The sequence below is a fragment of the Nicotiana tabacum genome, chromosome 18, assembly GCF_000715075.1.
Source record: "Nicotiana tabacum cultivar K326 chromosome 18, ASM71507v2, whole genome shotgun sequence".
NCBI lineage: Eukaryota > Viridiplantae > Streptophyta > Magnoliopsida > Solanales > Solanaceae > Nicotiana > Nicotiana tabacum.
Window position 1 is genome coordinate 88,168,937 of NC_134097.1, and position 15,191 is coordinate 88,184,127.

A 15,191-nucleotide genomic window follows, 5' to 3' on the forward strand; every position below is an offset into this window, starting at 1 on the left:
ATTCTACAATGGAATCTGAATTCATAGCTTTAGATAAGGCCGGTTAAGAAGCTAAATGGCTCTGAAATTTCTTAGAAAATATTCCATTTTGGCCCAAACCTTTGGCACCTATTTGTATACATTGTGATAGTCAAACGACAATAGGTAGGGAAGGGAGCATTATGTATAACTAAAAATCTCGTTATATACGACGGAGACACAATATTGTTAGACAACTACTCTCTAATAGTGTTATCACGATTGACTATGTAAAGTCAAGAGATAACGTCAGATTCACTTACAAAAGGCCTATCTAGAGAGGTAGTTGAAAGATCATCAAAGTGAATGGGGTTAAGGTCTAGAACAAGTCATCATGGCGGTAACTCTACCTAGCAGACTGGAGATCCCACGAGCTAGGTTCAAAGAGATCAAACAAAGTTATGAATGACGGTTCAACATTGTCAAATAACTCAACACATTCTCGTGATGAAGACAATGTTCATAAATCGAGGTAAAGCATTAAGGTTTTTTTATGAGTCAATAAAGCTTAAATTTTTTTAATGATTTGCTAAGTCTGGAGGGATATGTCCAGATAGTGAATTTATAGGATTAAACATTTAGATATCACCTATGTGAGTGTGAAGTGTAAGCCGCTTCAAGGGGAATGAAAGCAAAGTCCCATTCTCTAAGCACTCATGAAACCAGACGAAGTTCATGGCTGAAACGAACACAACCGTGAGAACCACAGATGGTTAAGGATTGATTTTCTGACTTATGTTGTCTAGGTATACAACAAAGCTCGACGGTTCAAAGATTTCAAATCTATCGATTGACCGAGTATATCCGATATAAGTTCACTATGCAAAGTTCAAAGGAAAACTTACTTATCCAGATACAATTAATTCTTGCATGTAAAACACATACGCGTCTGTGCATTCCTTTATTTAATAGTCATTCCCCATTCATGTGGGGTATTGTTGGGCTTTTAAGCTTTGTATAGCTTAAAGAGGGTGAATGGGAAATGGAGGGAAAATGAAATATTTGAGTTTCTATCCTTAGCAAAGGGATATTGTCCCATATTGGAGGAAGAAAAGACTTTTGATGGGTATATATACAATTGCTCTTCTTCTAACTCTTAAAGAGTTAAGAAGAAGGCAATTCTCGCGTCGTCGTCGTCGCTCGCTCACTCGGCTCTGCTTCGGCTTCGGCTTCGGCTTCAGCTTCAGATTCAGATTTGGTCAAAGATTGATTAATTAATCTTTTTGGACAAAATTTCTTTCAATTAATTAATTAACAAAAATTCAATACGGAATAACCCATGGCCCGCGACCCGGTTCGGTCCGGTCTGTTTTCTTTTCCGGATTATTTTAAATTCGTTTTCTATTTTCCCGCAATATTTCTTCCCACCTGTTCCAACAGCTATGACTGTTTCTGAAATGCTGCAAACCTTTTCAGAAACAGTGCCAAATGGTCTATAAATATGCCTTGAATCCCAGAATCTTTACTTACTAAATTTTCTGATTATCTTCTTCTTCTTCTGCAAAATATTTTCTAGTGTGTTTTACGACCATTGAGTGGTTCGAAGTTCACCGGAGTTTTTGGTACCAATACACTGGTGAGTTAAATTGTTCTATCCTGGGAGGATAATATTCCAACATCTCGGGTACTTGAGGGGAATAATTTCCTTAAGGACACACTGTGCATTCAATAGGCTCGATTTATTCCTATACTGTTTTTCCAGAATTATTTCGTCAAATTGGTTCTACTAACTTTCTGTTTCTGTTTTTATTTCAGAAAGTTTAATGTTTTTATTGTTTAGTACAGCAAAACAGATTGAATAACAAATACATGATAGCTTAGTCGAATATCAGTCTAGTTTTTAGATATTATAATGTTCGATTCTTTAAACATTACTTTCAGATAGTAAAAATTTAAGACTTGATTAACCTTTATTAGTGCACTACGTCCATAGTATCTACCAACCAGATAGAACAAGGTTCACTGAACAGGTAATAAAGATTGGGTATTATTCATATTTCATCCTAGTTTGGGGCGTGACAGTTGACCTCTTAATATATATATCATATGAGAGATCGGCCCATCGCCTCTGAGAAAAACCTTGCAATCATTCAACATATGTAAAGAAAGTGCATTTTGTAAACATAATTTAATTTGGTCTTTCAATACCTTCTTAGTGAATGCTAATTCTAGTCTTTCGAGTAGAACGATCAGCTCAGCATGAAGTACCGAATTTGATCAAACTTAATTTGATGTTTAATTGAATTCAACACACTTATCCGTAAGAATAAAAAAATGTAATGCAAATACGACATTGTTCCCATATGAAGTACAACTTCAGTCGCAATCACACTTGCAAAAGGTTGAGTCATCAAAAGAAAGTGGACCTCCCAATTAAAGCACTCATACTTTCTTGACCATGAAAATATACTTTGTTATAATTTCCACAATCATGTAATTCTAAAAATTAAAATTTATCAACATAATCGTTATCTTTAGGTTTTGGCCAATTTTAAATTTAAAAAAAAAAAAACTCTTAATTCTCATGCCCATTCAAAGAGAGACAACGAAAATGGATGGAAGTATTGTTTTTAGGCTGATACATAATCTCCCTTGAGATTTGGTTTTTGGTAGCAAATCTTTATAAAATAGCAGCTGGTGCGAAAATGGTGGACACAATAAGAAATTTTCCTTTCATTTTAAGTTTGTTCATATTTCACGTAAGATTGCAACGACCCGACCGATCGTTTTGAGCTTTTGCACTTTGCTCTCGGGCATGACTAGCTTTGTGTGATGTATTATGACTTATGTAAATCGTCGATTTTGGTTTTCAGGGTAATCGGAATGAATTTGGAAGAACAACTCTCAGTTTGAAGCTTTAAGTTTGAAAGGTTTGACCAAGTTGTGACTTGTTTGTATATGATCTCGGATTGAAATTTTTATGATTTGGTTAGCTTCGTTAGGTGATTTGGGACTTAGGAGCGTGATCGGAATGCATTTTGGAGGTCCGTGGAAGGTTTAGGCTTGAATTGGCAAAATTGAGATTTTGGCGTTTTCCGGTTGATAGGTGAGATTTTGATATAGGGGTCGGAATGGAATTTCGGGAGTTGCAGTAGTTCCTTTGGGTCATTTGAGATGTGTGTGCAAAATTTCAGGTTATTCGGACGTGGTTTGGTTGGGTTTTTTTATCAAAAGTGTAATTTAAAAGATTTTGGATTTTTTCGGCTTGAATCCGATGCAAATTTGGTATTTTGTTGTTGTTTTGAGTGTTCTGAAGGTTGGAACAAGTTTGAATGATGCTATGGGATATGTTGGCATGTTTGGTTTGAGGTCCGATGGCCTCGGGTGAGTTTCGAGTGGTTAAACGGACTATTTCATGTTGTGGAAAGTTGCAGATTTTTGGGCTTCAGCTGTTGCAGGTTTTCTTCTTCGCGATTGCGTAGGGAGTCTCGCGATCGCGTAGAGCTTTTGTAAGGGCAGTCCAGGATGTTCTTCACGTTTGCGAAGTTGGAGACGCGATCGCGTAAGGCAGTGAGGTTATTGTTCGCGAACGCATGGAGAAGGTCGCGTTCGCGTAGGGTTAAGTGGACCAGGGGATTGACCTCGAGTTTGTGCATCGCGAATGCGGTCCCCTGTCCGTGATCGCGTATGTGTAGGTTGCCTGAGCACCAATTCGTATAGGAGATGACGCGTTCGCGTAGGGTAAAAATTGGGTTCTGAGAATTTGTGCTTCGCGATCGCGAAGGGGGTCCCGCGATCGCGATTAGGTATTTAAAGTGCTGGGCAGAATGTTTTAAAAGCTCATTTCCGCGATTTTTAGGCTAAGTTCCTCCATTTTTAGGCGATTTTGAAGCTTCTTGAAGGGAATCAAGGGGTAACACTTGGAGGTAAGATTTATGGACTTTATACTCGTTTCTTATGTGAATTCTACCTAATTAATCATGGAATTTAAGCCTAATATTGAAGAACTAGGGCTTGTAATTGGAGACCTAGAATTTGGGATTTGAGGGGCCATTTGAGGTCCGATTTTGATGTTCTTGATATGTATAGACTCGTGGGAGGATGAGAATTCTATTGATGTAATTTTTGTCGGATCCCGAGATGTGGGCCCGGGGGTCGGGTTTGAGCAATTTGGGGATTTTTTTATGTAAATTGGATATTTTCGAGTTGGCTTTGTTCCCTTAGCATATTTTAATGGTTATACTCTGATTGTGGCTAGATTTGGAGCATCCGGAGGTCGATTCATTAGAGCAAAGGCATCACGGGCTAGAGTTTGGACCGGATCGAGGTAAGTAATGATTGTAAATGCTGTCCTGAGGGCATGAAACCCCGAATTTCACATCGCTGTGCTACTTTGAGGTGACGCACACGCTAGATGACGAGCGTGGAGTCGTGCACCGTTAGGGATTGTGACTTGGTCCGTCCCGTACGACTGTAAGTCGCATATTTGATTTGAAATCTTGTGATATTCCATATTTTAGATATTGATGTTATATTTTGGGTTGTATGTCATGTTTGGGGTCTTGTGCCGACCTGTTGAGACCCTTAGGGGCATTTTCACTATTTTCCCTCACTCTATTTGTTTTGAAAGCATATCCTCAGTCATGTTTTACCTATTTATTGTTTAAATATGATTTTATCACTTTACTTCTTAAAATGTGAAAACTGTTTGGGTTGAGTTCCCTGTTTTATTGATGGTCCGAGTGATTGTGAGGTTGATGACTGAGATAGACCGAGGGTTAGATTGTGAGGTTGATGACTGAGATAGACCGAGGGTATGATTATGAGGTTAATGACTGGGATTGGACTGCACGCCGCAACAATATATATATATATATATATATATATATATATATATATATATATATATATATATATATATATATATATATATATATATATATATGAGAGAGAGAGAGAGAGAGAGAGAGAGAGATCGGGCTGCACGCCGCAGAGATATAGCGCTTGGGCTGTAAGAGCCCCTCCGGAGTCTGCACACCCCCAGTGAGCGCAGTCGACTATACATATGGATCGGGTTGCACACCGCAACGGTTACTAGATGGTGCCTATTGAGTGTGAGTGCTGAGTGTGAGCGCTGTTTGGTAAGAGTGGAGTCATGAGTGACTGAGAGGCTTGCCCGAGGAGCTATAGATATACATGTACATGAGTGATGCTTTGCATGAGGGGCCTTTTTATGAACTTACTATTTTTCACTCCGCCTTAAAGTGAGTTTCTATTGAATATGTGGATTTGATTACTGCTTTAACCTATCTTTAGACCAAGCCTCTATTGGAAATGTAGAACAAATGCTTTAAACAACTTTTATTTAAACTGAAGTTTTTAAGTTATGAAATCGTTATGAATTTTTGTTACGCCGAGAGGCTGTATATGAGATATAGCCCGAGGGGCTGGTGATTGATCCATGATATTACTCAAGGGGCGGATTCTATTGACATTGTGCCTGTGGGGCGGATTCTTATGTGTTTATCTGTTCTAGCTGCTTTGCATTTAATTGCTTAACTATTAAAAAGGCATTTCTAAAGAAACTTAAACTGAACTAAAGTGGCTTTACATATTTCCACTGTTTCATTATTTTTACTGGCTTTTACTGCTTCTTTATAGGTTGTTGACGTGCCTTTACATGATTTCTTATCGCTCAGTCTTCATTTATTATTATTACTTACTGAGTTTGAGTACTCACATTACTCCCTACACCTTGTGTGCAGATTCAGGTATTTCTGAACCCGGTAGCGGGTATTGATCGCTCAGAGGCAGAGTCATCGGAGTTTAGCAAGGTAGCTGTCTGGCGTTCGTAGCATAGCTTCTCTCCCTCTTGTTTTCATTAGTCTGTATTTAGTACCTTGTCAGACTTTTCGTTGCATTCAGATTTTAGTAGATGCTCATGACTAGTGACACCCCGATGTCGGGCTTGTGTATTTATTCCGCACTATTCTTTTAAATTTACATCATGAGATTATTGATTAATAAATAGTATAAAAATATCTTTTATTGAAAAATAGTTGATTCAGAAGTTGTGTTGGCTGGCCTAGTTTCACGATAGACGCCATCACGGCCGGATCGATTTTGGATCGTGACAAAGATCCAATGTTTCAAATGGAGGCCCTATAGTTTTTAGATTTTTTATTTTGATCTAGAAAAATTTAAGATGAAAATTTAAATAAATAGGTTGAATAATTGGTTTATATAAAGCTATGGCATCTAAAGTTTTGATTTAATTGTATATGAACATGAGTCATGCGTAAATTGTTTAGCGCACAAAGAATTAAATATTTATCTCATATTTCAGGATCTAAAGTTAAGATATTAACATAGTGATGGATTAGGCATTTATGTACTGCTTTAACAAATTTCTTCAGAAGTAAACGTTATAATGATGCCAAGTTTGTAATCAATCACAAAAAGATGATAATAACGAATTAAAAGACAAAAGGGCAAATAGATTATAAACCAGTTTCCTTTATGTTATTACTAGTAAGACATTGCCCGTGCTAAGCACGGCCCAACATACGATTATTCCCATGTTAAGTAACAACTTATTTCATGTGGAAACTTATGTAAGGAGTAGAATGATTCTCTGTTTTGTTTTTCTAATGGTATCCAAAGACAATTAGAAAACATTTACATTGACTTGAAAATACATAGAACTGCAATTAACATGATTATATCCAGCTAAGCACCGTGAAAAGTTTGTATAGAAAGTGTAAAGCTGAAATATAGAAGAATGCAGTGGTTTCATCTCTTAACAAAAAACAGAAACTGATAACTGAAAGCAGCGCCAACAGTTGCAACAACAGTAGTATAGCGTTACGCTTTCCTTCCACGCACATACATCAGATTTTAATCTAGTGATGTTCATGTCTTCTCCAGCAAACAACATGAAAAAAAATTGAGCGGATTTATAATCACAGTCAAAAAGGAAAAGGTGGAAATTCCTACTGTGTCTTTTTCTTATCCACCCCAGCAACTTAAGCATCAGGCAAGAAAGAATTAACTGGGCATTTTTCCATAGATGATTAATAAATCAATTCGTACTTCTATGATAAATGGATCACACATAGTGAGCTGAATAGAAACATAGTAGAAAAGTTCTTTTCCAAGTAGATCTAGGAGAAATAATCAACATAAACTACAAATCATATAACCTTACATATATCAATATAACAGACTAATAAGTCTTCCTTCCATTATCTCATAACCATTCATGTGCAATTAGTTCTTCCTGCATCTCGACATAGACATGTTTGATTTTACAATGTCAAAGCAGGATATCTACATTCCCATATAGGCGTGAAACACCTAAATTCATAATGACCAAACAATTTGTACTCCTTCAAAAGTGTAGGTTTATTATTTGGTCCTATAACATATAGAATGAACAAACAAAATAAACTTTGTATGTTCAATATAAATAACCAAAAATAACTAAATAAGGCAAACCAAAAAAAAAATCACTTAAATCAGTCTTAATAGCAGAAGTGTTCTCATGTGGGAGTTTCTTATTGCCATCTTTAAAAGAGCTCAATTAACGTAGCTACATTCAACCCAAAAAAGTTTATAACTACAGTCTAGGTTCCATGAAAAGTTTGTACAGGAAGCTGAAATATATCTTGTTGTTTCATCACTCCAACAAAGGTAGAAACTATCAACTTACAATAGCAAGAACATTGGCAGTAACGGTTGACTGAAATTGGCACTTCACTTTTGCCGCAGAAATTTAATCTTGAATGATATTTTCCTCCTCTTCAACAAACAATAGAAAATTTAATGGGGTAGTTGCGCGCTTAAAGCCTCAATAGAAAAGTTGGATATTCCCATTCCTGGATGGTTGCAGAGTTTTTGTGTTGTACAGTGAGGAGAAAGTCAAGTCTTTATGGTAACAATAGCGATGAGTTCAGCTAGTGCTCAAGGCAGTATGTCATGTCATTGCTATCCTCATTTGCATATTTCAATGAAAATATTCAGCTTCCCTTACTGCAAGAGTCAAGAATTAAGAATTTTTTCTAACATAATAGAGCACAAAGGCAAGGGAGAGCTGGTTTAGATGCAGTAATCACTATAGAGGTAGAAAAATATTAACAAAATGGTCAAGATCCATGTGAGTTTTAATTACGCAAAAACCATACAATTTGAGAGATAAGAGGAAAGCCCTCTCCTAATATAGTACAATTTGATCACTCACTCTTATTCAATGTCAATTGCTCAGCTTCTTTGTTTAATAAAGGCGCATTCCTCTTGAGTGAGACCATTCCTTTCTCTTAACTCGGGCTGAAAAGGTAGATCAACCCCTAATTTCACCCTTCTTTATTCCAAGCTACTTGCGTCTATTATTTATTATGTCAATTGAGTGAATGCATTGATCAATTTTTTCCTTTTCGTCTATACTCGTCTTTTGACTATAAGTCCATTACAATTATTTTTTAAAAAAAGGAAATAAAGGTAATATTTAAGTCACATGGAGTGGGTTTTTTTTTTTTTAATCACATTGTCATAAGAAACATCTGAGCATAAATAGTAGGTATATCAGTAGCATTGAAGAATAGTTATTTGTGGCTTGGCAAGCAAAACATACATAGTAGAAAGAGCAGATATGAATTCCAAAAATGACTTATTGAGCGTGAAGCCATGAACCATCTGTTTATACCTAATGATTCTTCAAGTTAATAATCGCAAGCATTTAGAGTATGGTGGTCAAACATCTTATGACGCTAAGGCGAAACAATGATTACTTTTCTAATTACCAGCATAATTAACTACATGAGACCAAAGACACATTCTACCAACACCATATGCCAAATAAAGGTATTTTCTAAATAGTTTGATCAAGCAGACGTAACAAAGTTACGTAACAGTCGGGGGTAAATCACAATAGCTACAGTCCCAGAATAAGACACTCAGTATGCAAAAGTTCAAAGAGAGTCCCATTATGAGCATATTCAAAATCCATCATTCTGGTAAAGCAACATGGAACTTGCACGAGTCAAATATTTTTATCAAGTTAATTGAAATTCTGAAGCACAACTTTGCCTCCCAATTTCGAATCTCTTAATGGACAACAAAGAGAGGCGGATCCAGGGTTTGAGCACGACGGGGCACCACCGTGCGCTAATCACTAGCGATAAAATTCGACGCACAACTCTTTGAAAACTTAATGATTATAATAACTTATCATCCACGTATAAACAAAAGAAGTTCTAAATAAACAAAAGCACCAAACAAAGAGAGATTTCTTCGCAAAATGGGTGCTACGGGAAGAGAAAATGTATGATTAAACATGTTTCACATTTTAAAATTTCTAGTTTTTTTTTTAAATAAAATAAAGGACCAGTGATCAAAAGGGCGTTCAAACTTTAAAGAAATCAAGATTATCGGTATGTTAATAGTAAAAAAAAAATAAAGAAGAATCTTAAACTCTTAGTTTTCACTGACGAGTCAGAGACAAAGTGATTGATGAAGAAGGTTGCGGCGTCAGAATTTGTATTTTTCTATTTGTGGAGTGATAAGTTGCAATTTGAAACTTTTAATTTTAAGGGATAAATTTGAATTTTGTTTTTTAAATAAGTTGACTGTTATGTATTAGAAGTTAGAACAACAACAACAACAACCCAGTATAATCCCACAAATGGGGTCTGGGGAGGGTAATATGTACGCAAATCTTACCCCTACCCCGAAGGGTAGAGAGGCTGTTTCCAGGAGACCCTCGGCTCAAAAAAACAACAGGATACGATATATTAGTACCATAAAAATGCATAATAAAATAACAACAATATAGGATATATGAAATATAGAATACGAAATACGAAATACGAAATAGATGGCTGGTATAGTAAAAACTAGCAGGTAAAGCCCTGCATCAATAGACGAGCAATGACATTCTTAGTCTAACTCCTAACTGGCTAGTCTCACTCTATTGTGCTGTAGAAATATTCACAATTTTCCCCTAACCTACAACCTTAATGCTCGACCTCCATAATTCCCTGTCAAGGGCCATGTCCTCAGTAATCCTAAGTCGCGTCATGTCCTGTCTGATCACCTCTCCTCAATACTTCTTAAGTCGTCCTCTACCTCTTCGCGTGCCCACTACAGCCAGTCGCTCACACCTCCTCACTGGTGCATCAGTGCTCCTCCTCTGAATGTGCCCGAACCATCTGAGTCTTACTTCCCGCATCTTGTCCTCCATGGGAGCCACACCCACCTTCTCTCGAATATCTTCATTCTTAATTTTATCCATCCTTGTATGCCCGCACATCCACCTCAACATCCTCATCTCTGCTACTTTCATCTTCTGGATGTGTGAGTTCTTTACCGGCCAACATTCAGTTCCATATAACATGGCAGGCCTAACCACTACTCTATAAAACTTACCTTTTAGTAACGGTGGCACTTTCTTGTCATACAAGACTCCCGACGCTAACCTCCACTTCATCCACCCCCCCTATACGGTGTGTGACATCCTCGTCAATCTCCCCGATCCCCTAAATAACCGATCCAAGGTACTTGAAACTACCCCTCTTGGGAATGACTTGAGAGTCAAGCCTCACTTCAACTCCCGCTTCTGTCGGCTCAACCCCAAATTTGCACTCGAGGTATTTTGTCGTCCTGCTCAACTTGAAACCTTTAGACTCAAGAGCATGTCTCCAAATCTCTAGCCTCTCGTTGACGCCGCCTCGTGTCTCGTCAATTAGAATAATGTCATCAGCAAATAGCATGCACCATGGCACCTCCCCTTGAATATGATGAGTCAGTGCATCCATCACCAGGGCAAATAGGAATGGGCTGAGCGCAGACCCTTGGTGCAACCCCGTAATAACTGGAAAGTGTTCAGAGTCGCCTCCTACTGTCCTAACCCGAGTCTTAGCTCCAGCATACATGTCTTTAATCACCCTAATATAGTCAACCGGGACCCCTTTATCCTCTAAGCAGCTCCATAAGACCTCCCTAGGAACCCTATCGTACGCTTTCTCCAGATCAATAAACACCATGTGGAGATCCTTCTTCCTATCCCTGTACTGTTCCACCATCCTCCTAATAAGGTGGATAGCTTCTGTGGTAGATCGCCCCGGCATGAACCCGAACTGGTTGTCTGAAATAGACACCGTCCTTCGCACTCTCATTTCTACCACTCTCTCCCAAACTTTCATGGTATGACTTAGTAATTTGATGCCCCTATAGTTGTTACAGCTCTGGACATCACCTTTGTTCTTATACAACGGAACCATTGTACTCCACCTCCACTCTTCAGGCATCCTATTAGTCTTGAATATAACACTAAACAATCCAGTAAGCCATTCCAAGCCTGCTCTACCCACACACCTCCAAAGTTCAACCGAAATTTCGTCTGGCCCGGTAGCTCTGCCCCTTCTCATCTTACGCATTGCCTCCATGACTTCATCGATCTCAATATCCCTACAATTACTTAATTCATGGGTACTGTCGGCATTCCTCAATTCCCCAAGTATAATATCCTGATCGCCTTCTTCACTTAGAAGTTTATGAAAGTAGGTCTGTCACCTCCTCTTAATCTGGTATTAGAAGTTAGAACTAAACTATAATTGAATTAAAAAAAAACAGAATAAAGAAAAAAAACAATTTGTTATTAAGTATGTTGTATTCAATTAACTAAAAAAATTGAAGATGAGATTCGAACCCGAATCATCCAGCAAACAAGGGAATTGAAGCGCCCAATATAACCACTTCTTCCATCTGCCTTTTAGTGTATGGGGGCATAACTAAAATATTTAAGGGGTCCTATATATATGTACACATATATATAACGTATATATACAAGGTTGTTTCCGAGACTAACGGGGTCCCCTGACCTCTCTACATACAACGTAGGTCTACCTCTGACAACAAAGACAGTTCAGTTCCATAAAGTGTTGATCCTTTATTACACCAATCAGTAAACCTCAAATTATGTCAAAGCCAACACTTTAGAAATGTAATTATCTCATCCACGCAAGAGCAGAAACTTACCAAGCGGGACAACATCAGAAACTGCATTTTTATGACATAAATCAAATTTCTCTTGCAGTTCTGGAGTTTATCCGAATGCAATATCCATAAGTCCTGCACTCATGACATGTTTAGGAATTGTTTTATGCAGAAGAAAGTCGAGTTCATTAAGACATTAATAACACACTTTTACAACTTCAAGTCAAGTACCTAGAATAAGTCAATAATTTATCATTGCCTATAGAAGCAACCTATCAGCCCCTACATAGCAATTACCAATAAGGAAGTTAGGAATGTCATAAATTAGTTCTACATATCTTAATCAATTATGTCGTGTATGAAGTTTTCTAACTCTAATAGGACTGCAAGAAATAGCAATATGTAAGGACATTAGGTCCAGCATGGAAACACAAATAGAAGATAAAAAGTAAATGACACCAACAAACAGTAAATTTAACCTGCTTTTAGGGAGCTTAGATTTCCAATCAAACATTATGTATAGCTTCACATGAGCTAAAAATATAGTTGTGAGGTAGTGTAACAATAAATATGCTCTAATCAGCCAACTGATTCATATAGGTCTTAGAGGCACATCAGCAAACACCTTGAGTGCTTAGTCTACTTCAAATTCCATTAAGCAAACAATAAAAAAAGATTAAATAAGTAGAGTAAAACAAATCGTAATGAGAAAGTATGTCCCAAATCAAGAGAGACAAAAATTCCAGCAGCAATTTTAATTTGATATCTCTGATTTTCGGCAAGACATTTAATTTTGCACTAATTAGTTGGTAGCAAAAGAAAAACTTCATATAATAAAAGTCATAATGCATGTATAAATCAAGTACAATTACTAACATGCACATAAAATTTGTAGCATGGAATTATTCAAAAGAATAGTAAGCTAATATATATTCTCTAAAATTGTCATCACCAACAAGGTAACTTCAACAAATAAAGAAAGATTGCATAAAAAATTCACCCAAACAGAGCTCGTACCAGATACAAAGAGAAAAAAATGAATAAACTTTAAAAGAGTAAAAACCCAATTTCTTATTATCAACAAATTAAAGAAGTATAAGGAAGTACAATAGAAAAAGGAGAGGCAATAGAAGAATGCAACCCCAGCTTCAGCGTTGGAAAAAGAAACCCACGATTCCATGATCCTCACAACCGCAGCTATAACCCCGGTAATACTAACTGTTAGAAGGCTGATAATAAAAGGCAGAAATCGAGAAAGCTGAAGGAATTGTACACGTGTAATAGCGGTAAAAGTACACGCGTCTATTTAATTTCCAAATTAATTAAAAGAATGATGACCATATTACTAATGTACCCATGCTCGGCTGTTCGTACGCCCCCAACTACCATTTCTAAATAATAGTAATACTAGATATATTTGTTGTATAAGATTTAAAACCACATAAAGACAAGCTTTTACGGATCTAAATCACATGTATAGATTTTATATGGGTCAAAATCTGCCCTAAAATATTTAAGATAAGGTATTATTAAAGAAAGAGTTCTCGAGCCGTCATTAGTTGAGGTGAAGCAGGAAGCAGCAAGATTCATAGCCGAGTCGACGAGAGCCGTGGTCGAGGTGTTGATAATGGTCGAAGTCGAGCACCACTAATGAAGTTGTAACGGCTGATTTTCAAAATATGATATGTAAGAGAATATTTTAGTGGATATTCTTTGCACTTGTACTATTAGGGTTTACTAAGAAAATGTCTTATATAAATAGAAAAAGAGGCAATGATATGAGGCATGTGATATTTATTGAAAGAATTACAAGAAAATATACTTGACTTCACACCATAACAAAAAATGGCTCATATTTTTAAGTTTTACCTGACCTAGCCCATATTGTACATATTTTGAAAGCACTAACAAATTCAAATCTATTTTCTTACAACCATTGCTTCTAAAAGCTATGGAGTTAAATCTATGTTTTCACAACCATTGCTTTCACGCTATTTTCTTCTCACATCTTCTACATATACTTCAAGGGGTCGTCCGCCATTACTGCTTCTTCCCTGTGTCACCTGGTTGCAATGTAAGAAAATTGAAGATTCAACATTCCACCATTGAAGGTCATTCAAAGCTTTGCTTTCAAAAATAAATTTTTTTGAGTTTTTAGTTGTTTGGATTGGGTGTTGGTCCAATTGATTGAAAATATCAAAAGGAGTTCAAAATTTAAATTTGAAGTGATTTGGAGTAGATTTGAGTTAGATTTCAGAAAAAACGCAAGGAAGAAGACGAAGTCAGCTTTTTGTATAATTATATATAATCTTGTATAATAGTGTATATGAGTGTATAAACACATCTTATACACTATTATACACCTTTATACAAGCTCTGTAGACGAACTTCTTCCACGATTTTCAGTTGCAATTCTTGTTCAAAATCAATCCAAATCTCCATTATATTAAATGACTCCAAATTTTATATGCAAGCTCGTTATACTATTTCTAACAATTCTAGATAATACTCACTCCAAATTTATCACAAAACTAAATTCGGAATCTAAACCCACATATTTAAGCTTGTTAAAAATCTAATTTTCACCATCCAAATGGATTTGGTTTGTTGAACAAATATATTTGAGTTATAGCTACTGATTCAAAAACTAACTTAAAAGCTTGAGCAATTTTTTTAAAAAAATTAAATAGTAATTTTGAGAACCTATTGGAGTTGGATGTTGAATCTTAGCCTATTATTTTTAGGCTAGTTAGTTGTAAATTGAAATATGTGCTATAAAATTGAAAAGTAGGGATCCCAGTTGTTCTTATGTGAAAATTTCCCATATTTATTTGTAAAAACGGTTTTTGACAAAAGATTCTCTCACTCTTACTAACAGCTTGTTTGGATGGTTGTTATGTATCATTTCATAATGTATCGTATAGTATAGTATTGTATTGTATTATACTGTATCGTTGTGATGTATACAATATTTGGATAGATTGTATTGTTTGTCGTCGTTTCATGATGTCATGCACCAATAATATGAATAATAAACTTACAATAATATAAAGAAAAAGTAAGGTACGAGGTAATATTATTATATAAAAGATAGGATAAAGCATAAAATAAAATTATTTAATAATAAAAAAGGCAAGATGAGAGAAAAAAAATAAGAAAACGACGCGACCACACCAAGTCGGTCGTTCCATAAAGTGGCACTTTTCATCGTTACGTAACAACAGATTTAAACGATAGGATAC